This window comes from Xiphophorus couchianus, chromosome 22 (assembly GCF_001444195.1).
Source record: "Xiphophorus couchianus chromosome 22, X_couchianus-1.0, whole genome shotgun sequence".
NCBI classification, from domain to species: Eukaryota; Metazoa; Chordata; class Actinopteri; order Cyprinodontiformes; family Poeciliidae; genus Xiphophorus; species Xiphophorus couchianus.
Window position 1 is genome coordinate 26,816,359 of NC_040249.1, and position 17,467 is coordinate 26,833,825.

At 37.3% G+C, this 17,467-nt stretch overlaps 1 protein-coding gene across 8 annotated transcripts in view; it reads left to right on the forward strand.

The window, feature by feature from the left end:
• The window catches only part of atp11a (ATPase phospholipid transporting 11A), a 41,174-nt gene that overhangs the window by 4,579 nt on the left and 19,128 nt on the right, over positions 1-17,467 (forward strand). The gene's annotated exons all lie outside the window — the stretch shown is intronic.

The window sequence follows — 17,467 nt, forward strand, 5'->3', positions numbered from 1 at the left end:
ATTACCTACATAAGCAAGAATGATTGCCTTGGATGTAGCATGAAGAGATCAATGGCAGTGATTGTGCAAGTTTAGTTCATGCGGTGGACATAAAACAACTGGCTTGTTAAAATCCCAGGGTTTCTAAAAACATTTTCCACCTTTAATGTGACAATAAACCTGTTTAGGTCATTTAAAATCAAACTGGAATTGTTCAGGGGAAAATTAGAAATATAAAAAAGTTAAATAAAGCGTATATAAAGTGTGTTAGACCGTGATAATCAAGTTGAGAGTCCCAAATATAATTGAGAACATATCCTCTGATGTGAATCCAGAAGATGTTTGTTGCAAAAACAGGAAAGCGGAGTTTGGTGGTGGTAGCATCATGGTTTGAGTTTAAAACTTGGGTTCTGGTTTCAAATACTAGTTAACCATCAGTTTTATCGGTCCGCACAACGAGTCAGAGCATACGCTAGCTTCACCTGAACAAGATTAAAGTTCTGGATTGGCCCAGCCTGAGTCCAGACCTGAATCCAATTAAAAATCTGTGGGGTGATCTGCAGAGGCCTGTGCTCAGGACAAGCTCACGATCTGAAAGATCTGGCCACTCCTTTCCAAAATGATTGAGCCTCATAATAAAATCAAACCATATCATTTTAGTTTTATTTTTGCTTTATAAAATATTTCAGTTTTCAATTTACTTTGGCGTTTATAGCTCACATTAAAGATGAATGATGACAACTGAATTGATCTGGTTGGTCTGGTCACTCTGCAAAAACACAATCTTACCAATAACGTCTGTCTAGTTTCTTAGATTTCTCTCATTTTAAGTGTACTGACTTACAATTAACTTCTCAGCAAGATATAGGAACTTTTTAAAATCAATACTACTAAATATTGGTAAAAAGTACTAATTCCACTGGCAGATTATTTCACTTGTAACATGGGCAAGAGGTCTTGTTATAAGTGAAATAATTTGCCAGTGGGCCTAATATTTATTTTCATCAATATTAGGTATTATTAACTTAAAACAAGCTCTTGTATCTTGCTGAAAAGTTACATGTAAGTTAGTTTTGTCTGATTATTTGCACTAGAAATTAGACAAAAACACTTGGTAAGATGTTTTTGCAGTGTGCATCCCAAACAAGTATCAGGTCATCTGAGCGACTGTCTAGATAAATTAATGAACTCAAACAGGATTTCTCTTCCCTCTGGCTTCCTGCCTTCAACTTGTGGATTAAAGGGTTACTGGTGGGCAGTAGGTCCTCATCCACTTAATCCAGTTTCCAACACTTCTTTGAGGTCTGTTTCTTCTGTTCTACTTTGTTTTGTAATTGTTTCTTTGGCTAGTCCTAGAGTTAAGCTAATCAGCACACATGTGAGGCATAATGAAATGCTTTAGGGAGAAAAAAAAATAGCTTGAGGCCATTTTACTGGGACTAAAGTAGTTGTTACTGGATGCTGGAAAGCAGGGAGGTGGAATAGTATTTAGGTGGCGCAGAGGGCAGAGGATCGCATGAATTCTGTGGCTCTGTCTCATTTTCAATAATTCATGGGCGAACTGGTGCACAATGCAGACGGATGTTTGCGCAGCCTGTTATTGAGTCATGTACAATAGTACAGCTCAGTGTAGCATTCAGGAAACACCAGGGGTTGCTTGAGGGGATCCCAGAGAAGGACAAGAAGGTTATAATTGACATTTACCATCCTTGTGCTTCTGTTGTAAATATGGAAAGGCTTTATTTGTGTTCAACTGGCTGCTAATGGGAGTCATGAGCATTGACTTGTAGAAAAAGAAGATCCAATTTCCAGGAATTAATGGAAAGCAATGTTTTTTTATTATTCAGTTTTAGGGTGAGCTTTCTGCAAATTTGACATTTGTTAACACATTTAGAGTAAAAATACAATTATTTTACTTTTATTTTTTGCTAAAGTTGATATACGTCGAACCAAAACATCTTAAGCATGTGCCAAGGCTGCTCAAACTCTCCTGAAGAGGATTATGAAACAAGATAGACTTAAGGTCTTGATTGCTTTGCCAACGTTGGACTTCTGTTACTTTGAAGGGCAGCCATGTATCTGAGGCCTTTTAAAGTGGCTTTTAAGTCATGCTCATGTATCCCATCATCAGCAGGTTTACTCTCAGCCTCATGCTAATCATTGAACACCTGCTTATCCATTCTGTCTACAATCCACAAAGTGCAGTGGAGTTGGCCTCTTTGCCTAAAGGATTTATAGACTCTCACTAAGCCATTGGGTCCTGGGATTGTTTCACTGCCTGACTGGTTTTTGCTTGCCTCCCACATGAGCTCATGGGAAAAACTTGATTTGTTGAGCCTCATTAATATTTTACAATCTGCAGGATTGCTAAGATGACCAAAATATATTAAATATCACTTGGTTATAACTTAATAAAGAGAGATTCAGTGCTTAGCTATTGGATCTACACTGTGTTCCAAATTATTATGCAAGTGATATTTTCTCAAATTTTCCTAAATGGTCAATGCAAATGATGGTCAGTATAATTTTCAAGTCATGAACTATTACAGTATAAATCAAATTTTACTGATCAAAGCTCCCCAGGAGAACAGTATTTTTTTCACAAATAAAAAACTCAAAAAGCACTGTTCCAAATTATTATGCACAGCAGATTTTCTAAACATTTTATGAATCATAAAGAACTGCAAACGGTCATTCTTTGAATGTGCAGCATTAAGTGGTCTATGTACTAAAATCAAAAGCTATTTCAATCAAAAACATCTTAACAGAGCAAGTTAAATGTTAACATTCTTTGATATCACAGCACAATTCTTGCATCCATTGAACTTGTGAGTTTGTGGAAAGTTTCTGCTTGAATTTCTCTGCAGGATGTCAGAAAACCTTCCTAGAGCTGCTGTTTTGATATGAACTGCATTCCACCCTCAGATCTTCTGCTGGAGGAAACTCCAAAGGTTCTCAATAGGGTTGAGGTCAGAGGTCAGAGGAGGATGGTGACCACACCATGAGTTTCTCCCCTTTTATGCCCATAGCAGCCAATGACACAGTGGTATTCCTTGCAGCATTCATTGTCATGCATGAAGATGATTTTGCTACGGAAGGTACGGCTCTTCTTTTTGAACCATGAAAGAAAGTGATCAGTCAGAAAGTCCTTATACTTTGTTGAGATCATTTTCACACCTTCATGGACTCTGAAGGGGCCGACCAATGATTCTCTCCCCATGATTTCGGCCCAAAGCATGACTCCACCACCTCCTTGCTGATGTCACAGCCGTGTTGGGATGTGGTGGTCATCCACCACCAATCCACTACTGCGTCCATCTGGACCATCCAGGGTTGCACAGCAGTCATCAGTGAACAAGTCTGTTTGAAAATTAATCTTCATGTACGGCTGGGCCCACTGCCACCGTTTCTGCTTGTGAGCTCTGGTTAGGGGCCCAATAGTAGGTTCATGCACCACAAGCCTCTGGAGGATCCTCCACCTTGAGGTTCCAGAGGAAGCAGCAGCTTCAAATAACTGTTTGCTGCTTTGTAAGGGCATTTTAACAGCTGCTCTCTTAATCTGATGAATTTGTCAAACAGAAACCTTCCTCATTCTGCCTTTATCTGTACAAACCATCTTTGTTCTGAATCAGCCACAAATCTCTTCACAGTACGATGATAACGCTTCAGTTTTTGTTAAATATCTAATGTTTTCATACCTTGTCATACACCACTACACTATCTGATGATTTTCATCAGCAGAGATCCTTTCTCTTTCCCATATTGCTTGAAACCTGTGGCCTGCTTAATAATGTGGAACATCCTTCTTAAGTAGATTTCCTTTCATTGAGCTCACCAGACAAACTAATCAACCAGCTTTCTGAAATTAATTATAGTGATTTAAAGAGCCCTGACACACAATAGCATCTATAAATTTAATAGCACAACAAAATTTTTTATCTTTATGACACTTAAATCCAGGTTGCATAACAATTTGGAACACAGTATAAAGATACTTTTCCTCACTTTTCAGTTACTTTAGCCTCATAAAAAGTTTTACATTACTCAACTAACCCGCAAGTATGTAGTATCATACACATTAATTTACATATTTTAATTTTTTAACGAAACATCAAGAAACTACAGCTTTTAAAGTAAAGTACTTTCACCTGAGTTGCTTGTGTTTTTAGCTGGACACTGCTAGCTAAAAAGTTAATTGTGCTAACTGTATGGCACTAATGATAAACATTAGTACTGCTAACACTAAAGTGCTGCACCTGCATGGTGTTTAGCAGAACCTAATGCTGAATTAACTTCCATCTGTTATTACAAAGTATATTGCCCTCAACAGGGTCAAATTAGTTTCTGCACACCAACCTGTAGTTGCACTTCAGAAAGTGATTCTTTGGAACATTTAAACAGTTTGACTGGAAATTGTAGCTCATGAACAGTGTAAGCCCCATTAAAGGCTCGTGTTGGAGTCTGAAACGGTGTATTACAGACCACTAGACAAAGAGACAGATGATGGATAGCCCTGAGTTAATGGTGCATAAAGGCCTCTATCTAAAGAGAGAGACCAGTAGAATAGATGGAGGTGAAGAGAGAAATGATTTTGAACTTGGGTCATCATTTTAGCATTGCTCCTGGTTTGAAGGAAAGTGCTGATGGGTGCACATATGCGTTGATGTTCAATGTATAAGGAAATGATGGCAAGAAGGCTGTTTCCAAATCCTGATGATGCAGCAGACATTTACCTCCTTGCTGCTGCTTCTGTTATCCCTGGCCTCTGATTGGTTTGATTGTGGCATTAGCAAATAAACATTAGAAGGGATTACACATCATTTTGTTACAGTAATTCTGACATTTGTTTGCGTTTCCTTCCAAAACCTCTGCTCTGAAGCTCAAGCTGAACATCATTGGTAATGTGTTTAATACAGGGCAGCAAAGTGCATGCTCTAGGAATAGGAGGTATTGCATTGAACTTTCAGAGTACTCAAGTGGATTCCCCTAAACATTGATTATTCCGTAACATTATCAATGCACTTTGGCAGCCACCATGATATACAGATGACTGTGATCCTCGCTAACGCTGTTTGGCTTTCAGTCTGGCAGAAAACTGAGGCACAGGGAGAAATTACACAGACCAGATTTCAAATTAATGTGGTTTGTCTGACTAAACTGAAGAAATTGTTGGTCTGCTTTGATCCAGTACAGTAAGCAATTATAATATACATACATTATACAATGTATAATCATCATCTTGTAAAAGGTAATTTATGTATCACTTTCCAAGGCATAGATAATGAAGTTCTGTACAAAAAAGGGAAAATCTTCAAAAGAAAAAAGCTCCAAGAGGTATGACGTAAGTAATGGGACCAAACTCGCATAAACATTTATCTTTTAGTGCTGCATTACTCAAAGGCCCAAATCACAAGCCAAATTGTTTTTAGGTGCCACGTGTAGCATTTTAGCATTAATAAATAATCACCACATTAATATTTGAGCATGATTGCCACAGACTGAAGAGGGCACCACTAAATTTGCAACCTAGTGGTTGGTAGTTTTTTCTATTTTCCTGTCTTCATTCATCATTTACCCAAACTGAGCTTCAGCACTAAGGGAGACAGAATTGGCAATCAAGTGCAATCCATTAAAACCATTGTACTTTTCTGTTCTGTTTGCTTTTTGTAATAATACTCGTACTACTGGCTTCAATAATTTGCATTAATTTTAGCTTGTGTGACAGACTTTCTCCTTATGATTTTTAAACATTTCTGTTAAATTTCTAAAGGATCAGTGTACTTTCATGGCATTAGCACAAAACTTAATTTGCTGTAAAACATGATCTGACTACTTTTATTTTAAATGAAAAATCAATGATTCCTACTAGTACAAAAAAACAACATAAATAATCTCTAACATTAATTCTTACTTTTACAACTGTTGGTTGTCTTGGATTGGTTGGAAACTAAGATGTTTTTCCATTGAAGGAACACGTCATGCATCGCTCCATCAGATTGTTAAGGAGTTCACTATCTCCTTGTTTGCTGTTTTTAGTAATAGTAAGTTGTTTTAAAAATGAGAGAAGTTATTCAATAGGAAATTGTGTTTTTTGTGTTGGGACATGTTTGCAGCTCATGAAGGCTGCAAGAAATTGTGACACTTTGTTTTATCCTGTTGAAATTTCAAAAACACTCTGGTGTGTCCCATGACAGGACAGATGCTTTAATTTTGACTTTTATTTTAAGAATAATAAAACATGGTGCAACATGTCTTGTGCTCCTGATGGAAACAATTAACTGGTCACTCCATATCTAACTTTATAAGTAATCATGCTATGAATATTAGTTGCAATTTTTGTAACCACATTTTATTTAAATAAAACTAGAAAATGCAGAGAGGCAACATTTATCAAGCTATAAGTATAAAGGTGACTTTTAGTGACAGCATTGCTACATGTTTCCACTAATCTAAGCTGTAATTTTCAGGAATTTATCCCCAAGGTACCTTTTCCATGTCAGGTGACCAGCCTCATGAGAACCACATTATGCTATTAGGTTCCCCCTCAATCCCTTAATCTGTGTTTTTTTGTCTTTCTTTCTTTCCCATGGAGATTTAATTCTTACAGCTGAAGCTGAGCAATGTGAAGAAATCTCATTACAAGTTCAAATTGTGTTTGTGCTATGTTCTAGCAACATAATATATAACAGTCATTTATATATTTAAAGTGTTAAAAAGAGATCAACAAAATGGACAGAATGTGTAAACATGCTAGAAAGAGTCAAGAGTAAAAAAGAAATATAAAAAAAAAACACAGTTCTGGTGTCTGTACACCAAGTGAGCAGAAACTGTTAATCTGATGTTCTCTGAGCAAACTGACTGTCGTATTTTTCTCCTTTCCCACTGCCTCCTTCTCTCAAACAATGAGAGTGAATGTATCTGTCTTCCTCTGTGACGTGAAAGGGCAGCAGGATTCATGGGGATAGAGCAGAGAGCAGTGAGGAGAAACCGGACCCGACCAGAGCTTAACTGAACACAAATGAATTTAACGCAAAGCCCCGAACTGGTGGCAAGATTTCCAAAAAAAAAAAAAAGCTACAAATATTTGGTTGGAACAATTGGTTTTGTAATTTCAGAGGAATATAGTACTGAGCTGTACTATATTCAGTTTAGCACTATTCTAAACAGATAAACAACTTGACATTTACCGATCTAAATTCTCAAACTGGTAGGCGTTTATAGTAGAAGGTTCAGTAACTTGATATAACTTTCACTGTTTTGTTGTTGCCTTGGAATTTTCTTCTTTTAGTAATGGGGATGGAGTTATTGTTTATGTCTCCAGATTTTAAAAAAAAATGGTTCCATGAAACATTTTGACTGCAACTTAAATGATTTTGTTTTTTTTGTAGGCAAAAGGTCAAATGTTGGAAAAACATTGCTATCATTGGTTTGAACAGTAGGTTAGGAATCTGAGTAACGCCATGTAAAACCTGTTTAAAACTGAAACAAAGAAGGGAATCTCCAGAAAGATTTGACTTTATCTGTTGATTCTCTTATGATTGATTTTTTAAAGCCTGATGGAGAACAACGGGGAGAAAGTTGGCTGAACTGGTAATCGGAGAGAAGTGAGGTAGCGATATGAAGATATGACTAATGAGGCAGAGTGAGGCCTCGGTAAAAGCAGGCCTTTCATAACTGTGTTGGAGTTTGACGAAAACTAAAGGGATTGGTCAGAGCAGCAGAATGAAGAGACTGATGCAGGCATGCCTTTTCCTCAATATTTCTCGTTTTATTACTTTCCATCCCCCTGACGCCGCCTCTGTTGTTCTGCTTTCTTTATTTGGCAGCAGTAATCTGGACAGTTGATAAAATCAGGTCTCTTAGCAATATTTGAAACCTTTGATGTTCCTGATAATAAGCATGTAATTGTTTACACAAGTAATATGTCTTAAGTAGAAATACAAGTCAGCTGCTCTTTAACTCTGGAAGTTGAGTCTGTATTTTATGTTGGGTTTTTAAAAAAATCTACCAATTAGACGTTTATGGATCATTGCAGAAATATTCTTCACTTTCCAAGGCTATTTCAGCCGATTCAGTCAAAACTGATGACTGCATAACGAGGCGTGGAGTGCAACTCTGTTGGATTGAAATGGTATGATTGATATGTTCTGAACAAAATGGGCGTCAATCTCCCATCTGACTTCAAAGCAGAATGTTTTAAGACAACGTGGGGTGATGGGTGGAAAATACCCTGCTCCCGCTCGAGGAAAATCCAGACTCACTAGTGAACCTGTTATGTATTTCTTAGTTAATTGGGGTTTCCCAACTGATATAGCAAGAAAACTTGCTAAACCAGGTAGTAGAGGTGCTAGGGTGTGATTTTGTGTTTAACTATATAAGACAGGACATTTGAAAACAGAATAGCAGTAAAGAGAACAGGGTATATGTCATAGGAAGAGAGTATTGACAATACTTAAATACCAATTTCTCCTGTTGGAAATGATCTGTCTGAGGACATAAACTTTGTCATGTTGAAAGCACAGAGGCAAGGATCAACTTTGACCCTCGGTTTTAGTCGACACGTTTCATCTGATTGCAAGACATAAAGAAAACATGTAGGTTGTGGAATTAAAATGTCATGTAAAAGAGGGTATGATCTTGTTGAAATCTAATTATTTATTACATGGGGACTTTATGTACAGTTTGTTTGAGAAAGGGCAGCATTCCCAAAACTTTAACATCTATAAACTTTAATTTCAGGAGCATTATTTGGTGTGTGTATGTCATTTTACCCCTCTCACTTGGTAAAAAATGTTTTGTTTTGTTTTACTCAGGAATTATAGCAAACCAGTTACTAATACTCCTTGCCTTGGCTCATCCTAACAGCTGCCACTTTTTTTCATCAAAGTTTTACTGCATATGATCTTTGAGTCTTTCTTGTCTTTAGGCTAATTCCTTTTTTACATTCTTCACTAAATTCCTCTTTGCTGCTATTCCAGTCCAATAATATTGGTCTGCTGAACAGTTCATCAACAGAAACAAACACTTAAAACTTGTGTTACAGGAACCATTTATTCCACAATTACTCAGACTAAAGGTTCCAAGTCTTGTTCCAAGCTGTTTCCTCTGCCTAATGACTGTTTTCACCTGCATACATCAGTGGTTTATCTCGACAAATCTTTTTCCTTATTTAGTTGAACTCATCCACATGTGGGTGCATGCACGCATGTGTAAATGATTATCTGCAATGTAAATCCTGTAATCAAGCGATGTTAGGAAACAAGACTATTTATAGAAGGAAAGTGTTCAGAAGTGTTTCTGCAGTCTAAATAAAGGCTGCAGAAAAAGCTTCAGGGGGCATTTTAGGACTTTTCCTCTGATCTCATCAGAGTTTTGGAGATGGCATGGCATTACCGAGGGAAGTGAAAGCACAGACGCATGAAGATGAAATATGTGCACACGAGATGTGCCGTTTAATAGTTCTGTCACCCTAAGGAGAACAGATGCCTGATGACCAGCAGGACTGCAAGTGACTAATTGTCCAAGTGTCGTGAACGCAGTGTAGGTTCACTGTAGCTAGATGAGTTAGCTTTATGCAGGTGCAGCGTTATAAACATTAATAATTGAAAGAGTTTTTTACATCAGTGATTCAGCTTAAAAAGTGGAACTTATACATTACTCACAGTAATGTAGTTCAAGACCTTGCTTCTTTAATGTCGATGGTCTCAGCTGTATTTGACATATTTAAAGCTAACATAGAATGAAGCTCCGCACAAAATTCCCATGTTCTTCATGGTGTTTTTATCACTTTTTGATTCTGTTGAAAAGATTTGATGGAGCTAATTTTGATTTTGTGTCACAACATGCATCAACACTTTACTACTTTTGGCTCTGGCTTCATTCTTGAGTAAAGACAGTTTCTGCATAAATAAACAGTTGCTACATTAAACTACTTCCCTTGTTGTTTCTGCAATAATCTCTTGACATCGTCACTTCTGATTTCACAAGCATAATCAGGTGATCTACGTGTTAAGAACTTCTCAGAGTCATGCTTGTCATCACCGGAGCATTAGGCCGAGTCATATGGGGCGTCACGTGAGCGACAGCGGCACTCCCTTCAGAGAAGGCGAGTGCAACCAGCAGGTTTATAGCTGTGACACCAGACGAATGGCTTCGCTTGTCTGCAGGAAACCCACAACAATTACTCTTCTGTTCAGCTCAGAGGAGCAAAACCATGTGTCTGTCTGCTCCCTGGCTCTTGTCGTGCATTATTTAGTGTAATATTAGAGCTTAGTCCATCTCTAATGAGTTTTTCAATTTTTTCTCTGTGAATATTTGCACTTTCTCATGATGTAAAGATTAATATAAAAGCCTGAGAAGTATGTGAAAACGAGGTTTCCTCTTGCTCCCATTTAGTTTATGCAACACAATGCAGGACTGATTGCTTTGTTTCAAATTGTAGATGTAAAGCCCACAGTAGAATGTTGTAGCAATATTTTAATGCACTAATTTTGATCCTAATATCAAAAACAAAGCTGTACCAAGTGTCTCGCACTCATAGTAGGAAGGAAAAAATCTCTTCTAACCCACATTGGTAATGGAAGCAGGTGATTGTCTATTTCAGTTCTTGTCATCTCTTGATGAATAATCTCCTGAGATTTTTCTGACCTGCCGTTTACCCTCACATATTTCCTTGTTTTTAGTCTTCATTTTTCACTGTATAATTTATTTATTTTAACTTTCAGTTTCTATACAGGCAAAAAAGTTTCATCACTGTACTTCCTTTGACTGAGTGTCAAGTTTAGACAAGCTATACTTTGAACTGAACCAACAACACATGTACATTCTAGTGTATATTGAAGATTAAGGACGCCAAAAACATTTAAGAGAAATTGTAGTTAACTTGTTTTATTTATTCTAAAATATCATCTTTCATTTGTCTTTGTTATAGAGTTAGAAAAAACAATATGGCTGTGATGTAATGTGATTAAGATTCATCAAACTCAATTAAGATTCGTAAATCAGTCTCATTGTCTAAAAATCAGTTGGAAAAATTAAGGCTTAATCTTTCCATCACACAATCTTCACCGCAAGAAAATGAACCACTTAAAAATTTTCTATATTAAAAGAAGGTGCAATAAAAATGTGATTTCTTCATATTATAAAGATTCCAAGACTCCATCTTTGAGGAATAATTTACTGGTTACCTCCCCTTGTTGTTAGTCTCTTATCCAGGCTAGTAGAGACTTGCAGGTGCAGAATTACGGCAGATGCGTTTCCCACACACTAGTATGCACAAGCGAAAGAAATGCAGAATCACCACTGACTGATTAATAGCAACATTTCTCTCATGTGATCAAGGCATTTCGAGTGTGCGGTATGTGAAAACATAAAATCCCCCAGACAGATCGTCGAGTAATTTGTTTATTTAGCTAGTTTTCTCTGTATTCTGTCGTTTCTTTCTGTTGTTGCTGTTGATCTGGAGACTGAAGGTAACGTCATCTCACAGCCTGTTTTGTTCAGCTGCCAGGAAGGAGCGTCACTTATAAGCTGTTGCATTCAGGTCACCTACTTACTTGCAGTCATTTGCAGGAACACTTAACCAAGTTGGATGTATTTTTTGAGAGGATTCATGTGGGTTTGCCTTCGTTTGTTCTTCATCTGCCTGCCTGGAGTTTAACATCCACGACTTATGATTTGTTATTTAAGACTTTTGAACTTCACAGCTGGACTGTTTCATCAAGTTCAAGTCATGCTGTAAATATTTATTTCAGTATTTACACAAGAAGTGTATTTAAACGGAGATTAACCCTCAAGGTGCTGTGGGTTTAGTTTCCTGACTTTCCATGAATGTTGACATGTTGAATCATTTCTGCTATTAATATAATTTTAAAAAGGATACAGTACAAGTGGTGTTAAGGACTGCCTTTTTATACCATAATATGCATTAATATGCAGAGTAGAAACCATCTTAGCATTACCATAGAAGCAAACTTCTACAGTTTCTTATTTCTATTTTTGGAGGTTCAGCCAATCAGCATCAAGAAAATAAATGCAGCTCCCCAGATTTGCTGCTTTCCAAATGGCAGTCAGTAGTGCCTCTGTATTTTAGCTTCCCTATTTGGATTTTGTTTACAATATTTTAGATATACTTCTGGTAAAAAAAAATCCAACAAATAATTCAAAATTATGTTCCATAGATAAATCTTCTAATAGGTTAATCTGCAAACAGATGGGGTTCAACTGTGTTACGTTTTGTATTTAACAATCAACTGACTTGTAATGAACTTTGAAAGCTGAGTTCAGACATTACTTTCAAGTCCCAACAACCTAACTTACCTTTTTACAGACCAATTAGCATTTTTAAAAATATTTCCTGTCACAACAAACACTGGCAGTCAAGGGATGAACTCGAAAGGAGCGCCATGTACTCTGTTTGACCTAAGGCTGTTTTAAAACTGCATTTGCCAAACTATGTACTGTTTTATCAGACTTCCTCCAATGCATTTTTTATATAAGCCTGTACCTTTTATGACAATCTGCACTTGGTAAGAAACGTGTTGTTTCTTTGTATAACATACTGAAAGAAATTATTATGCATTAAGTCTTGAATCTCCAAAGAGCCGACGCCTCTTGTCACAGTTAAAGGCAGAACAGTGACTTTTCATAGGTGGATGATGGGGATTTATGATTATCTTATTGGGCCTGGCCTGTTGGTCCGGCTGAGGCTGAACTAGACAGATGGGGAGCACAGCTGCTTTCTAATCCGTGGCTGTAGCAACACAAACACACTCCCAGGCTGCCACACACAGACTGGGTGTCACAGGTAGAAAACATTCAACAAATTTGTGATGAAATGAAAAGAAAACGGAGGCAAATGTTGTTATTTTTTTCTAAATCCTTGTCAGTGCATGTTATGACGCAGTCATGGCTGTGTTTGACGCCTGTTTGTTTAGAAAAGACCTTGTTTTTCCTTTTATCTTTTTAGCTAAGTAGAATTTGAGAGCAAACTGTGGCATGAAAGCATCATCCTTGGACACCCAGAGTAGATAAACGGTGCATAAATTAGGTGTGTGTTTTAGTTTTTGTTGGGATTCTGCCTGTTGCAGTGGGAGATAAACCACATCAATCATCAGTTGAAACAAGAACGCGGTCATGTGAAGCCGCAGACAAACATGGGTTTGTGTGTTTTACTGTGATTTATTTATTTAGTTTTTTTTCAGCGTCCTCCAAATGTTATCAGGGCTTGGCAGGCATCATGCAGAATTAGCTCTGGTGACAGGGCCCCAATGTCAGTGTCACAAATGGTTTTCTGGAGCTTTTGCTTGTAGAGCAATTAGAAGAAAAAAAACGGTTTAATAAATAAATGAAATCCATCTATCATCCTTTAATCCACCTGCTTATTTTATCCAGAGTCGCTGGGCAGTCACATACACCACTGTAGATCAATTATATTCCTTATTCCCAATTTAGTTAGAAAAATACAAATAAGGAAATAAATAAAAACAAATACAGATGAAAACTATTAAAGTTCAGATTTTGTGCTGAACCCCTTAGATTTTACCTTTCACCTGCATGAACAGTTTTTCTGGAGGTTCCTTCAAAATGTCAGATCATAAAATAAATGTATAACCTGGCCAGTTGTCATAGTTACAGTATTTCTCTTTTGGCTATAGTGACAACATGTTTGTTTATTTTTTGCGTTTTTTAGAAAAATAATGAATTTTTCCTATTTGGGTCTTTGAGGTGACATAACTATCAGATTATTTCAAGATCGTTTCTGATTGGCTAATTAATACCTTATGACCTCTCCTCCCCTTCAAGTTGATGCTCTAGTCTAAAGAGACAAAAGTAGAGAAAATGACCCAAACTCTACCAAGTAAACTTCTCACATCTCTGATCGGATTCTTGCATCTGTCAAAATAAAAAAAAATCTGGGAAGATGTTAGTTGTACTGATGAGAGAAAAAAGGAACTGTCTTCCACAGTGATGTAAAAATTCCGACTTATTCAAATTTAGCAAACATCAGGTTGGCACAAGCAATTATTTGAGGACAAAATAATTATTTTACAACGGCCTTTGTGTTTATTCAGGGTATCTTTTCCTGATGGAACTACTTTGATTTGAAGCATTCACAAAATAGAGCTTTCTTCTTTGTTGCTTTTTTTCTGTAATGAGAAAGACATCAGCAGCCTTTTCTCGGTCTTGCAGCTTTAAAAACCTTCAGTAACTAAAGTTGATTTCTTTTTCTTGTACCTGAATCCGTTTGTCTTTATTAGAGTTGGTGTGAGTGGGTGGGTCGATCTGGAGGTGGTTAAACCTAAAGTGGGTGTTTTTTTTTTTCAGAAAGCGTGGCAGTGGTCAGTGTGAGTGGGTGGGTCCAGCTCTTCCTGTTTACTAGGCGTTCCTGATCACAGCGGGGCTTCAGTTTTCTGGCTCTAATGCTTCCAGGTCCAAATAGAACAGTGTGGGCTATTTGTGAAGAACTGGCACACTCACACTTTGAAATTGGATGGCTAAACTCTTAGTGATGCAATAAATAATTGATCTTTTGCCATTTTTCTTTATTTATGGCATTCTTTGCCATTTTTTAAATATTTGTTACTATTTATGGGTATTGCATAACAAATATGGCTGTTGATTTCTTTAGAAATATAATTAGATCATCAGCCTGAGTCGGTATTTAAGGAATACTTAAACTTACCCCTTTTTTATACCAAACTTTGAGTAATTCAGTTTCAAAGTAACTTTCTAAACCTAAAGTGATGTTTAGCAATGTTGGTAGTACATTTAGAAATCAACATTTACTGTTCTGATTTTACATTTTTTAAGTTTTAGGGATAAATTAATGGCAATAGCACTTCCTTCAACGGCTCAAAATGGGAACAAGATGCAGCTAAACAGAATCTACACATAATTGACAAGATGAACTAATGGCAGGTAGTTTGTCTAAATATATACAGTAGTTTGCAGGAGCAACTACAGAGGTAACTCTGTGTCTGCTCCTGTGCGACTCCTCTCATACATGTTTGATGCTGCGGGGATGTTGGCTGATCCCTGAAGGGCTGCCTTCGCTCTCCGCCACTGTAAGAAAAGATGCAGATGCAGAGTGAGGCGGACAGATACAAAGCCTCTGTGCTCTCCCCATCCTTCTCTCCATACCGCATGTTTCCCTCCCAACTATAAATACACTCCTGAAATCCTCCACATCCTGAAACACAAAACGCCGCTAAAAGTTATTATCATGCTCCAGAATAGCTTAAAGTCTCCGGTTACACCTGAAGGCCGAGGGGCCGAGACGGCTCTGGGTTCCGAGTCCTGCTTTTATTTTGTAAGGACTCTTTTTTATTTGATTAAATGCAGACGGGCTTTCATGTAAAAGCTCAAATCCAGATGAAAGCGGAGCATAATCAATGTAGCAGGGATTGTCTTCGAGGCTGTCCAGATTGTGGAGATGGAAGGAGGGAGGTGAGAAAACCAATAAAGCATTACTGGGAAAACTGGCAGCAGCAACCGACGCCTGCCGTTCTGCTCACTGCAGCTTATGACGAATTAAAACCTGTTTTTGCTAACTATAACCCTAAACAGTTATTTAGTAGGGTGCTATAAATAGCTACATGATGCAAACTCCAGAAATTCAGTTGTTGGGATTTGAATCGTTTCAGATCGGTGATCGTTTTTTAACTCAAAACTAAGAACAACAATAATTTTTGAGCGACGACAAATAAGCTAGCAGGATGTGTTTGTTCGAGATAAAGGTCACAAACAAACGCTTTCATGCATAAATATGTACAATCTTGTAATTCCTTCATTTTCAGTCAGATGTAAATCTACTACTGCTATGAAATAACCTGGAGCACATATGTTTTGGTTTGATTTTCATTCTCTTGTCAAAGTTATTTTAAACCACATACCTCAGGGTAGAAGGACATGCAAAAATGATGTTGGGTGAAGCAGACGGAGCAGGCAGGTGGGAGAGGAAAGAGGGAACAGCAGCTCTGTGGGGGCGACTTAATTTGGCAAGCCGTATGCTTTCATGTCCTCTTTCACTGAAAGGAAGAGATCTGTCTATAAGATCGGACATGATACTGTTTTAAAATCTATTCGTGGTACAGCTGGATGCTGATAGAAACTAAATGCGCGTTTGGCCACATTTAAACAAATACTTGTATTTTCTCATGTCATCTTTGTCTAATATTAAAAATTTGTTTGGTGATCTGAAACACCAAGTGTGAAAAATAAAATGTCAACATAAATCTGTGCATCTCCATCATTTAGTTTGGTAGCTAATTAGCGGTAGTAGGCTTCCAGTTCAAACTTGTTAGTGCTGTAGTTAACAGGTTGGGGTGTGTAAGATGAAGGTACAAGTGAAAGTGTAAACTGGGCCATGCAGCCTCTTGACACTCAATCTCATTCAGTGGTCACAGATTACCATCACCTTTTATCAGCTCATGTGATTGTCTTTGAATGCTTTTGTTGTCAGGCTATTGAGCGAGGAATTAAAAATCTCCCAGAGTTTGTTGGTTCAGATTGCTGCAGCTGGCAGACTTTATAAAAACGAAAGTGGGGAATGACTGAAGGAAGAAAACAAGACAGGAAGGACTGAAGTTTAGCCGATTCCCTGATTAAGTGTGTGTCTCTCACTCAGCCTCAGATTGAGTAACGCTGTTATTCTAGTTTTCTTTTGCAAAGGCTTGAATTGAGACATAATTAATCAAGCTAACATGGTGCTCAAAACTAATATCAGAACATGTTCAGATAATGTTTTGCTTTGTCATTCAACACTATCCACTAACTGCAAACATAAGCTGATTTTCTACATGTTTTAAATAAACTTCCAAAGAAATGCAACTTAGGTTTTCATGTATTCTGAGGCGTTGTTTCTATTGTTTTGGAATAGAATCAGGCCCTCAGCATCACAGATCCTCCACCACACATAACATTGGCCATAAGATGTGTTTTCTTATAATTAGTTTTTTGCATATCTGCATGTCGATAGCGTCTGATGCCTGTTTTAGGCGTGCAAAGACCACAAGCTGCGACCATTCTTGAACGTCTTTAAGCCGTTTCCTGATTTAGGAAGATCAGCACAATTCTAAACAAGTTAAATCCACAGAGAAAATGAGGAAAATTCACCTCTATAAACTGAAGTTACAACAATGCAACATGATGAATGATTTGTTTTAAATGTTTTAGTTGATCAAATTCCTTAAGGAGAAATTAATATGTAGAAAAAACTTTCTACTTTAAATTTGTGGGATATATGAAGGTGAAGCTTCATTTTTGATCCAAGCAGACACAAAATGGCCTGATTTTCTCCAGAACTAGTAGCCTAATTCTGTTCTTTATAACTTTATTAAGACAATTTGATATTCTTGGCAATAAAACCTCCAAAGTAAGATCTTTCTTGTGTTTTTAACACATTTCTTTTATTTTTTAAAGGTGCAAAAAAAAAAACTACTGATATAGTCTGGATGTTACTTGAGGCTTTGTGTCATTAATTGTGTTT